Source organism: Spea bombifrons, chromosome 1 (genome assembly GCF_027358695.1).
Source record: "Spea bombifrons isolate aSpeBom1 chromosome 1, aSpeBom1.2.pri, whole genome shotgun sequence".
In the NCBI taxonomy this organism is placed as follows: domain Eukaryota; kingdom Metazoa; phylum Chordata; class Amphibia; order Anura; family Pelobatidae; genus Spea; species Spea bombifrons.
In genome coordinates this window covers 133,325,625-133,338,282 of record NC_071087.1, presented here as the reverse complement: position 1 = coordinate 133,338,282, position 12,658 = coordinate 133,325,625, and the positions used below count along the sequence as shown (strand labels likewise).

Sequence of the window (12,658 nt, the reverse complement as noted above, 5' to 3'; positions counted from 1 at the left end):
GATATATTGCCGATATCAGCAATAAATAGTCTACAGAGAATTGAACTATTGAAATGTTCCAACCTATCTATCCTATATGCACTTTAAAAAAAAATGTAACAGAAAACGGTGATTGCACTTTACTAACATAAAGTTATAATACTGTACTGTCTCACCATACAGAAATCTCACTTCTAATTCAATATTTATTGATACTTTAACAACATATTTAAATGCTTGCAAGAACCAATAGTGTATGCATTTCCCTAGTGGAGAATATAATTAAAAATCAGCCTTTTTGGAGACACGGTGTACATACTAATATTTACTAAAGAAACGTGAACAGTTAAAATAGTTGTTGAGTCAGACACGCATTGTATACCCAACCAGGAGCCAAGAGATTAAAGTGGTGTGTCTCTCTTCCGCGTGTAGGTATAAAGCACAATATAAGTAATTTACAATGCAGTATGGATAAGGTTTCCCGTTTTGTTCTTCAAGCGGTTTTCTCCAATAACACTGAACTTAACTTATCGCTATGCTAACCATTCTGCTTAATTAACTGGTAAGAAATACCCCAGAACTACTTTAATCTTTTACAAAGAGACAAAAAACAATGTGTGTGCCTCTATTATTTATATACAGTGTACTAGGGCCACTAATATAAGCCACATTCTAATTCATTTTTCTTTTCTAGGACATGCAAAATTTCTAGAATGTTGTATCTCTTATTATGACTAGGAAAAAATAATTCATAAACGTAGGGCTAGATGGTGAGGGTTAGGAGGCCATCTTGTTTCCAAGAGTAAAGACATGCTTTTGTGCAATGTCAAGCAATCCAAACTGGTCCCAAATCAATTACCTGCAGCCAGTTGCCATTTTCAAGCTAAGATATCATTAACTAGATCCGCAAAAACATTCAGAAGGTGGTGTAAGTTAAACTTATTGCTTCTATCATTCAACAGAATAGATGATTTTCCAAAAGTAAGGGAACCCTTTTGTGGGACTCTTTCAGCAATTTTGCTTACTTGCCATTTCGAAGCCTGTCTGTTTTATGCTAGACCACAGGGTCTAATCATTCCTTCAGCTCTAAGATATGGGTTTAACTATGTAATGTACTCTCAGGAGTAATGCACAATTAGAAAAAAAATAGCACCCCCCATGGTACTCTTCATGACTTCTATTTATTCTATGCATCATTTAAAAACAGTACTACTATTTGCTATACCATATTTCTTCAAGTTATGTAAGGCGATTCCATAAAGGTCCTTGCTATTTACAGCTTGAGATTGAAATCACTTTCACAATACTGGAACATTGGTTCCAAAGATTTCATTTTTTTTCTACAACAAAAGGTTCTTAGATCTCTCCTGGTGATGCAGTCAGTCAAGAAGCTAGAGCTAACCATAAATGGTGGACATCTGTTTTAATCCTGTTTTCCTTACGAAAGAGTACATACGGTTTAAGGAGTCTTAGAACAAGTGTTTGCAGTGCTTATTTTGATAGAACATCAACTCACAGGAGATAGTGACCTGCTCAAGGTTTCAACATGAAAAGCTAGCCAAGGTATCCAAAACTGAACACACCTATATGTTCTGACGTGACTGATGCTGCTTCTTGGGATAGAAGTCTGGAAACTACACACAAAAGGATATTTTAATCACAAAACACTAATCCCACAAATAATGTAATTCAAACCTATACAAACATCAAACATGTGTCTTACACGAGTTTCCACAACATGCCTTTCATGCTAGCAATGTACAAAACAAATACTAATATTAAACCTAGGGAGCAGCAGATATGTACGTTATTTCTCAGTTTTTGATTGGATGTTTTATAGGCTTTTCAGTTTTTGATTGGACGTTTTATCCCCTAACCGCCCCCCATCTCCCAATGGAAACCCCTAATTCTTTTGTTTTTACGACTATTGTCCTGAATTGGAAGTCCTCTGTAAACTGAGTTCATGGAGGAGCTAATAGCCAGAACACTTGAACAAAACAAAAAGCTGTTCCACTCAGAATAATTGTTTTGGGTGGTCAAAGGTCTCATTTACTGTCTGTGTTTGGTCAGGCATCCAAGTAATCACCTTAATAGTTATAGAATGTTTCTAATAAATAACGAATTTTGGAGTGTACAATAAACATATGCTAGAAAGATTAACCAATTTCTGCTGGAGCTTAGACAGATTTTTTTTTTTTAACAAATTCCCTGGATTGCCTTGCAAGCCCTAAAATCTCTCATTAGCCTTAACATTTATCACTGGTTGTGATGAAAAGGCATTTTCTGCTCTCGCTGATAGATTAAAGTAACCTCTCGTCTCTGAACTGTGCTTTTCCTTCTACGACAAGAACAAAGTGAAAAGCAAATCCTGGAAAAATAATATCAGCTGGATGTTCGCATAACAAGGTCCACAGGGACACATCTAGGAGTTGCCTCTTTTTTTTTTTTTAATCCGGCACTGAATAATGTTGGAAATCTCTTTCTGTTCTTTTAAACTTCTGCTTCTGCCAAATAACTGCAAGGCTGGCAACTCCTGTTATACGTCGAGCCTTCCCCAAGGTACCCCAACACTATCTGAGCCACTGCAGCTATGGCAACCGCATAAGAAAGCAGTTTCCATGATTAATAGATGAAGACTCAGCAACAGTCTCTAGCCAGGCCATAATTTAAAGATGCTAGAGGAATTAACTAAAAAGCCCACGTTGAAACACCGTGAGATAGAAAGGAAAAGACCAACACTAAATAAGTAATTTCATTAATCAATACCTCAGTGTTGCGCAACACCCTGAAAGGGGAGCTTTATATATATAGGACTACATCACTCCCCTATCTCTTAGAATAAGAATAATTGGGATTTTAGAAACCTGTTTTGAATCACATAATTAGTCTATACATTAGTTGTTGTGTAACAGAGGTATACTGTATGGTGTTGGTTTTATATGTAGAGCTTATCATGTCTCCCAACTGTCCCGCTTTGTGTGGGACAGTCCCACCTTCTGCCAATCAATCCAGATTTTCTGGGACACCAGAGAATGCATACTGCGCATTGCAGAATTGCGCGCATGTGCAGTACTGCTGCCAGTGAGCGTAACGCTCTACCACCCACGCTCTGCCTCCCACCATCATGATTCGCAGGGGGTAGAAGTTGGGAGGCATGGGATAATTGTAATCATATGCTTCATAAAGTAATATTTCCCACAAACGTTCCAGGCAGATAATCTTATATCAAACACAACTGACTTCTTCACCTGTTCTAAACAACAGCCTTAAATCCGACCTGCTAATGGTACTTAAGGACAGGCTTAGGAGCCCAAGAAATAAAACAAAGGTTGCCTTTATTGCATATTGTTGTTTTGCACAAGTTAAAACAAAACATGCGTGTGGTTTGTTCTCTATGCAGCTGTGTTTTAATTACGCAGTCGGGAAGAAGACTGTTGTAGGACCTGAGGTTTTTACATTAAAAGGTGATGTTAGTCAATGATAAAAATCACCTAAGATGATAATCCGGCCTCTGTGGAAAAGGGCTATCAATAATTCTGCTGGAAACGAGGACATGTTGGGATTGCAGTATTTTATGTTTTATTAGGAATTTTAAAAAATAGTCAGTGCATAGTCTTGCATCAGCTGTTTTCTGCTAGAGGGCCTTTCTTGCCTAATGAAAAATTGATGAAGAATGAATCATTTAATACTTAGATATTCTGTATGAAACTCTCAAAACTCTACTGGTGCAAAATCATCCAGTCTACTGGGTTTGTGCAAATTATATGGGTAATGTGGAGTTATGAGCACAAAAAATGCTGTAGGAGTTGCCTTGGAGTACAATACTCACAGGATAATAACCTGTTGGCTTTAAGGAAGTCTCAACAAGGGTTGCAGGACATCAGTGTCCTTCCTTGTCAACCTGGTATATGTGCTTCTCAATAATACAGGCTTTAGTATGCATGGAAGAGTCAGTTAGCAAGCGGAATCCTCAGCCAACACAACCCTGGAGCACTTAACCAGGCTTTGGAATATATCCATCTCAATATTGCATTGTATTATGAAGGGCCAACCCCAATGTGCTTCTTTTGCAAGAAGGGCTAAACTGGACCTGGATAACGCATTAGTCAGATGCTTACAAGAAATGTCCCCACATTACGTATTCACTATGCAGCGTTACATCATCCCTTCTTACAGGAGATGCCCAATGGGGTTGACCTTTCCTACTGCATTCAGTAGTCAATGAATTGTTAAACTCACTTGCACAGCACTTCTGAGTGATGACCCAAAATGTGGCAATTGAATAAATTGTTTTTCTAGAAAATCAGCCCTGAAGTCCTTGTTATCCCTATTCGGTACATGAAGAGTTAAATGGACCCCACACTTCTCTACATACAAGCAATGAGAAATGAGATGGCATGTTCTCTATACAACATTTTATATAAATCTATAACATACCCCTCCCAAATATATCTGCCTAGCTCAGATGTTTGTCAGCTTCTTCAGATTTCCAGTGTGTTAAAAATATCCATTATTTTATCTATGTTTCCCAGAAAATTATGTTCCATCTGTTCTTTAAACATACATAAACAAGAAACTCTATGAGTCTGAATTTGGGGATAGGCGATAATTCTTTGCAGGCATACATTAAAACATATGACTGACACCCGTCTCCCACCCCTTAAACAACTGAATATGGTGCTGCATTGAACAATCAACATCTTTCAATGTAATGTTTGATCTCAAGTAAAACTGTTTAACAAATCAGGTTTTGTAGTGATTTTTAGAAAGATACATTGTGAAAATTCTGTACAGTTCTTATAGGCAAGCATGTGGTAAGCATAACATTAAAATATGGCAATGGGATTTTTATTGCACTAGCTTTAATCCAGTTCTTTCCTCAAGAGGTCAGAATCAATCTATTAATTTGATAGGGTGGACTTTTTCTCTTCCAATTGTTATTATGATAGATGAAATGATAAAAAAAATATCTACTGTCATCCATATGTCTTTGGTGAAAACCGCCTGGTATGTAATTGAGAAATGTTAAAGCATATGGAAGGAATTCTTGCAAAACAAGACATAGCGGCTGAAAGACCACCCGTATTACCCATGAAATACTTCAACTAATTAAATAATTGGATACATGACAAAAGAAATGAACTTGTGAATGAACATGGTTTTCTTCTTAACATTATAACATTGCTTAGAAGAAGAACATTTGTTAACCTTTTTGCTTTATATTGACAATTTTAATCCAATCTTCCATGAAGCCAGGTGTATAGCACATGTCTCCTACAACAGAGCCAATATATTAATGTAGATGTGTTGTCAGTAAATGCATTATGTAATAAAATGCTAAAAATACGTACAAACAAAAAGTCACTATATAATTTAAGTGTAGTCTGTGAAGCTGTGGTCAGTATAGTGAAGAGAAATTAATCATTGCAATTCCCATTTTGACCACCAGGGGAACTGTGCACACACAATTCATTGATTAACCCCTTAAGGACCGGGCTCATTTTTCGTTTTCTACCCTGTGGGACCGAGGCTGTTTTGACACTTTTGTGGTGCTTGTGTTCAGGTGTAATTTTCTCCTCACCCATTTAGTGTACCCACATAAGTTATATATTGTTTTTTTCAGGACAAGATGGGCTTTCTTCAGATACCATTATTTTGATCGTATCATCTTATTTACTATAAAAAAAATAAAAAAAACATGGTGAAAAATTGAAAAAAAACACATTTTATGACTTTTATTTGAAAAATCTTTTACTCACCTAAAAAAGCAAGTAAAAAAACTAGCTAAATAGATTCTACTACTTGTCCTGAGTTTAGAGATACCCAATGTTTTTATGTTTTTTTGCTGTTTTTTGTACGTTATAGGGCAATAAGTACAAGCAGCGTTTTATGATTTCCAAATCTTTTTTAACAAATCTGGTCAGTCTGCCTCCATCTCCTCTTTGGAACATCTTTGAAGCCGGTTAACTCAATTTAACCCCCTCAAACCATATATTTTTGAAAACTAGACACCCCAGGGTATTCCAAATGCTGTTATTTTAACCCTTTCCATGCACCAATTATACAACAACACTTTGTCAAACTTTGTAATAGTAATTTTTTTTATTTTTTTTCCACACAAATTGTACTTTAGTTATAGATATACAGGTTCTGGTATATGTCACTATCAAACAACACCCCGATGTGTGTTCAGCAACATCTCCTGAGTACAGCGATACCCCACATGCATGGGTTTGTCAGATTGTTTGGCTGGTAAAAGGCTACTTTTGGGGCATGCGTAATCCAGGTGGTCATTTGGTCATTCTGCCTCCATCTCTTCTTTGGAATATCTTTGAAGCCGGTTAACTCAATTTAACCCATTCAAACCATATATTTTGGAAAACTAGACACCCCAGGGTATTCCGAATGCTGTTATTTTAACCCTTTCCATGCACCAATTATAGAACTACACTTTGTCAAACTTTGTAATAGTAATTTTTTTTCACACAAATTGTACTTTAGTTATAGATATACAGGTTCTGGTATATGTCACTGTCAAACAACCCCCCAATATGTGTTCAGGAACATCTCCTGAGTGCAGTGATACCCGACATGCATGGGTTTGTCGGGTTGTTTCAGATTTAAAATGCCACATTTGGGAAGTGCGCTTTTTTTCTCCATTTTGGTCAGTCTGTACCTATGCCCTATCTGTGAGCTAGGCCACTCCAATTTACCCCATCAGCCATTTTTTTTATATATTAGACACCCCTTGGGTATTTGAAGTGCTTTTATTTTAACTCTGAGATTTTTGAGAAATTTTAGCACTTGCTCAAAATAATAAACTTTATTTTTTTATTTTTTTTATTTTTTTTAATACTTTTTTTATATTTTTTTTTACACATTGTGCTGGTACTGGATGGTTCATCTAGTGACATCACTGCATAATTATTTTTAAATGTTAGCACATTTTTTTTTTTCCATTTTTTTATTTTTTATTTTTTTTTTGAATATTTTACTAATCACATAGTGATTAGAAAGCTGGGCTCCATTGACTTGCATGGTTGAATGCAGTACCTGTATTCAACCAGCAAGTGGAGCCAGTTCTCTAGAGGGTCTGGAGACCCTCTAGCGAACTTTTTCGTCTTTATTGTTGTAGTTCCCGGGCCGCCGCCATCTTACTTGATGGCGAAGATCACCGGCAGCTGCGGCTGTGACCGCTCTCCGGAGCGGTCACAGCCCACCTAAAGGTAAGTGTTTGGTGTCGCTGGATGCCTCCTGATCGAGGCATTCCAGCGACACCATTTAAGTTTAGGAGGCGATCGTTGATCGCCTCCTAAACGCTTTTAAAACGGGCGTCCGCCGCCATACAATGTATGGCGGCTGTTGACGCCCCGGGGAGGGGCCAGACATGGCCCCCGATGCCGATCTCGGCCTTGCTGGATGCCTCGACATCGAGGCATTGCAGCAAGGCCGTTTAAGCGAAGAAAGTGATCCTTGATCGCTTTCTAAGCTTATTTAACTTTTTGACGGTTCAGGACCGTCAAAGGTCATTTAGTGACCTTCTTGTCATGACGGTCCTGAACCGGCAAAGGTCGCGAAGGGGTTAAAAGACATATTGTAAGCTCTTGCAAGGTTTAAATAGACACTTAAATAAATTTCACTGCAATTTGAAACTATGCATTTTTGGGGTTTTGTTTTGTTTTGACGCTATTAGTAAAAACCATGATTTCTTTGAATTAAGGAAAAACTCACAATGATTAAAGTAACACAAATCATGGTGTTGGCTCTTACAGAGACAGGACAATAGCAAACGCTTGTAATGCTTTTTACTCTGAGCTATCTGGGCATGGCTCATTTCCAATAGTAATGCAATCACCAAAATAAATTCAGTTTGCCTTTGATGCAATAATGAGTGGCGTTTAACAAACATAAGGACAAGGAACATTAGTACTGAAGTCCCATATCTGTCACCACTAAACAATGTCCCTTTTAAATGCCAATCCTGGAAGCTATGCTGGAAGAATTATTTCATATTGTGATTTACAACAAGCTCACAAATGTGCACTCTTTTAGAGACACAAGTGATTCCATTTATTGCAGGACAGAGGTTCACCCATTCCATGAAGTCTCCTTCTTGCCTGACACAAGTCAACCTCAGCTCTAGACAATATATTATATATATTATATATATATATATATATATATATATATATATATATAAAATACACTGCATGCAGACTAATTTTTACTAGGTTCTCTCTTAAGATCTCTCTTAACTGGTTGCCTTCTCTTTTAAAAATTCATTTTTATTAAAAACATAACACTTTTCTATTACAAAAGGTACAATAGGCACTGCCCAAGCATTCCAGCCTGGTTGGCAACAGAAGAATGAGATGAGATCAACACAGAATCCTACCAGGTGAAATACTTCCCATGTGATTTTTATTTTTATAGAAAAAAAGACTTACCAAACTATGCAATAAATGTTTTGATTAGACCATTGCAAAGTTTATAGATCTCCTCTGATATTAAAAAAGTAATGAAGTACTGAGCTAAGCAAATGTGGGTTTGGCACAGGAATTTACAATGTATCATTTGAAAAGAATAAAGCAGATTTAAAGATTGTAACATTAACAGATTAGACCATATCAGAGAATTGCTGCATTGTTATGGCTGGAAAGTAGACAAACTGCTGAAAGTTATTTGTTGCACTATAAAGACAGCTCTTATCCCAACCAATGTTTGTTTTGACCTAATGGAACAATGGAAAAAGAAACATTGGGTAGATTATACCAAATCTTTAAAAGAGAAATGGCAAATTACTTTTAAAAACACAATCCAGAACCACCAGCCAACATCAAATCAATGGCTTTTATTTTTCTCATAGATTGGAGACATGATTCTGTCTGACTATTTACAGATAGTTTAATAATTAACCTTTATATTGAGCTCAGGAGTAATAAAGAGCTTACAAAGCAAGCATTATTAAAGCATCCTTTGTTTTTGTCTATTCAGTCCATTTGATATGGTCAGATACACATTTTATTGGTAATTAACCCTTCCACCACCAAGGCATTAAATCAACACATTGCAGGGAAATATGTGTTACATGCATCAAGATGACCAGATAGGGTTAATTTTTTTATTCTTGATTCTGGATGTTTTTCTTAACACACACCATTGTAAATAGCTTCCAATTTTAATTCCAACACACTAAATAAGATATATGTTCAGGTATGCAATTAGTATAGGTCATTAATCCAGTTTTAAAAAGAGAAATAAAAACTTTTCTTTTAGGAGCTAAGAGAATGAGAAATGCAAATAATGCATATCCCAAAGCAATAAAGAAATGAATCCTGAAAGGGCAGCTAAAAAATCAGAAGCACTCTGAAGGGAAATAAGCACTTTTATAGTGTATTACCAATAAGAGATTCACTGCTCTGGGCACAAGGTAGAGCAGACACAGAGCAGACATAGAGGTTTTGCACAATTAACCTTTGTTGTATCTCAAAGGCAACACGTGTAGATATTCTACTCTACCCACTGACTATAAAAAGAAAAGATCTATGTTTATGCAATCAATACACCTCTATTAGACAGTCACTGGTTCATTACTGTACAGACAATCCTATTTTAAATCTCTATATTATATAGCACTGAAGCTCCATCAGTAGGAAAATGATTGGTGAGTTATGTAGGAGGTAAAACATTAATAATTAACAAATAGAAGCCAAATAAACAAAAGTGACTGGAGCCCTATATATATAACTGCAATATATAATATATATATTACCTCGTTCTCCCTCAGCATACATAACAAATGACAAATATTATATATATATGATTCAGTGTTAACCTGGAATCTGTTAAATGTCACAGCATGAGAATCCCATTCCTACAATAATTACCCTTTTTATTTCGCTCACTCTATTGCCAGTGTGTTATAATAATGATCTCATTTTGCTCTAGGGCCCCATAGGGAGGAAAGCAGCCCATCAGCTTCTTGACTTTCTGCTCCATTTCCCCAAATGTACCAGGCAGAACTAGGCTCCAGAAGGCAATAGGGGGGATCAAAAACCTGGAGGAGGGGGGGGATGGAGGATTAACAGCCAGTTTCCCAAAGCTCCCACTATCTCTCCAGCAAATTCACAGCCACATCACTTACAGTAGATTACTCTCAGCCCACTGCCTCTCACTCACATGGGAAAGGAAGGGCATCATCTCCCTGCACTCAGCACTCCAGCACCCCACTTCCTGCAATCGCTGGCAAACACAAAATGCTCAGACTTAGAAACACTTTGTATTTCACCCAGATCTAGCATCAATTGCATTCTGATGCCACTGTTCTAATTCATAGATCTCACTTGGCTACGATTTTTATTATTTTGGCAATCGACAGTATTTAAGTGCTAAATGGCACATTAGACACATATTATGTATGCAGGTACACATACATGATGGATACATGGCCACATATATTCACAGATACAGTATATCCACAGGGGTGGGTGTGCCAATGCAAATACAAAGGGAAGCCCACCTAAGCCTACTTATATTAATTGCATAGCACATCGTGGATGATTTCCACTAGGAGTGACCAGGACCCCACATTCTGCTGGCCAGTTGATAATAAATCGGCTGCCACGGAGAGTTGTAAAGGTTAAATGTAGTGTGAAAGAACAGTGGCCGGATCTGGGGTGGGAGAGGAAACGGGGGATGTTTTGATGCAGTAGCTATTTGAAGCCGACCCTCGCACGACCCTCTGAAGCCTCGTTAAACCATTTAAGTGCTGGAGGGGCTGGCTGCGTTAATAATGTATAGGATCCCCCGTCTAAAGCCAGGCAAGGACAGGGGAGGCGAGGGGGGATCAACCAGCCGTACAGAAGCAATTAGCTGCCTCCGGTCACTAGCAAGTTTCCTGAACGCACAGAATGGGAAGGCTGACACTCGCATTCTACACGCTTTCTTCCACGCCATTCACTCACAATGCGAGAGGAAGAAGAGCTAGCGAGACCATCCCTTGCCTTTGTATCTCTGAGCAGCTTCTGACAACGTGGGGTGGGGGGATGAGGGGTCTGTGCACCCCCTATGGTTTGTGCCTAGTCTATTAACATGTGAGATCACTGGCACTGCTCATGCCAGATACCGAAAGGGTTAACATAAAGGAACATTACATGCAAGTCCGAACTATCACAGCAATGGCTACACACACACTGCACTAGCCCGATCCATCCACACTAATCTCTGTCCTCCCAGACAAGAAGCTCACTGTACCTTGAGAACATGCAGAGGAAGCGGAGAAGCCAGGCTAGCTCGTGTAATGTCCCATTAGTAATCCACTGAGAGGGATCTCTCTGGGAAAACGGATCCAGTAAACTCTCCTGTGCAATCCTTTGTCATCACTGCACATAAAACATCAATAAATGGAAAGTGTGCACTTTTGTCAAAGAAGTGAATTAAGGAGCAAACGAAAATCCTTTGTTTATGTTTGTTTGTTTGTTTTTCCTTCAAAAGAGCAAAACAAATCCCCAATGACTCCAATCAGTGATAAGGAATTGGGATGTTGGTGGTGGATCTGTGCTGCTGGATTAATGTGTCCCAGTTTTCAACCAACTCCTTGAGACTCCTCTGATTCCAGGCAGCAAGGAGCAGCAGTTCCTTACACTCAGCTGCTGCTCATTGAACTGTATTTGGTGAAGTGTGGAGCTCAGACTCTCTCTCTAAGCCCCGCCCCTCCCTTCTGATTGTATCCAAACTCCTCTGCTACTGGCATTGGCATGTGCTGGAAAGAAAGCCAGGACCGGATTACACTACAGTCACACAAGATCAAGCCAGTATGACAGCAAAACTAGCCAAATGCAGGAGGCATTTTTTTTGGTGAAAAAATGAGTAATTAACATATCTTTTAAAAAGAAATCGAAACATGCCAATCTCTGTCTTTGTTTTGCAAATAGCAGATTAGTAAAACAGAGAAGGAATTGGCTGCACTGATTTTAGCAAAATGAGTATTTTTATGCAGAACAATGGGTCATATTTGAGATCATCCTATTATGTATAGGTGATGAGTGATTCCTGCAAGTGAAATGCTTCAAAATGACAAGAGATTACATGAAACGCATTGTCAACACTTCTTTAAACATATATATAAGGAATACTTATAGAGCATCCACCTAAAATGTTAAAATTAAACTGAGATCATCCTTTTCCCAAAACTGTCACATCACAGAATGTAGCATTTTTCTCGTTAAAGTAGACTGGAATTAAAACAGGTATTACTGGGAATATCCCCTTAATCTCATTAAAATTAACTCCTTAAGATCCTGGAGGGTCTAGCAGTTACTCTGGCAGCCCTCGAGAAATCTGGCTGCTGTGAAGGACAACTCCCATCACCCTCAACCAGCTGGCTCAGTATGATGAGAGATTTCGGAGCTCCCGAAGCTGGTTTAGGGATGTTAGGGGTTTTGCATTTATGGTGACAAATATATGTACATCGACTTTACCGCAGCTAGCAGAGATCACTGTTAATTACAGACCCCGGCTCTGGTACTTGCTGGTGATCCGTTTGGTTAGCAGAGACGTTAGTGTGTTTTATTGTGGATGCGCCCTGGGTTTGCTGGGGATGCGCTGCATGTTCTGATGAGGGTGCGGTTCCTCCTGCTTGCCAGTAGGGGTCGCTACACTAGCTGCGGAGGACGGGTCT

General features: G+C 38.4%; 1 protein-coding gene across 4 annotated transcripts in view; it reads right to left on the bottom strand.

Annotated features, from left to right (window-relative positions):
• Window positions 1-11,701, bottom strand: part of SEMA6A (semaphorin 6A) — a 102,611-nt gene extending 90,910 nt beyond the window's left edge. For 2 of the 4 annotated variants that reach the window (XM_053474170.1, XM_053474178.1), the window contains exon 1: window positions 11,233-11,687. The gene's annotated coding sequence lies outside the window, so the exon portion shown is untranslated. Of the gene's footprint in view, window positions 1-11,232 lie in introns of all 4 variants that reach the window. The other 2 variants (XM_053474186.1, XM_053474162.1) reach the window with 2 other exon arrangements.
• Window positions 11,702-12,658: the final 957 nt, after the last annotated feature.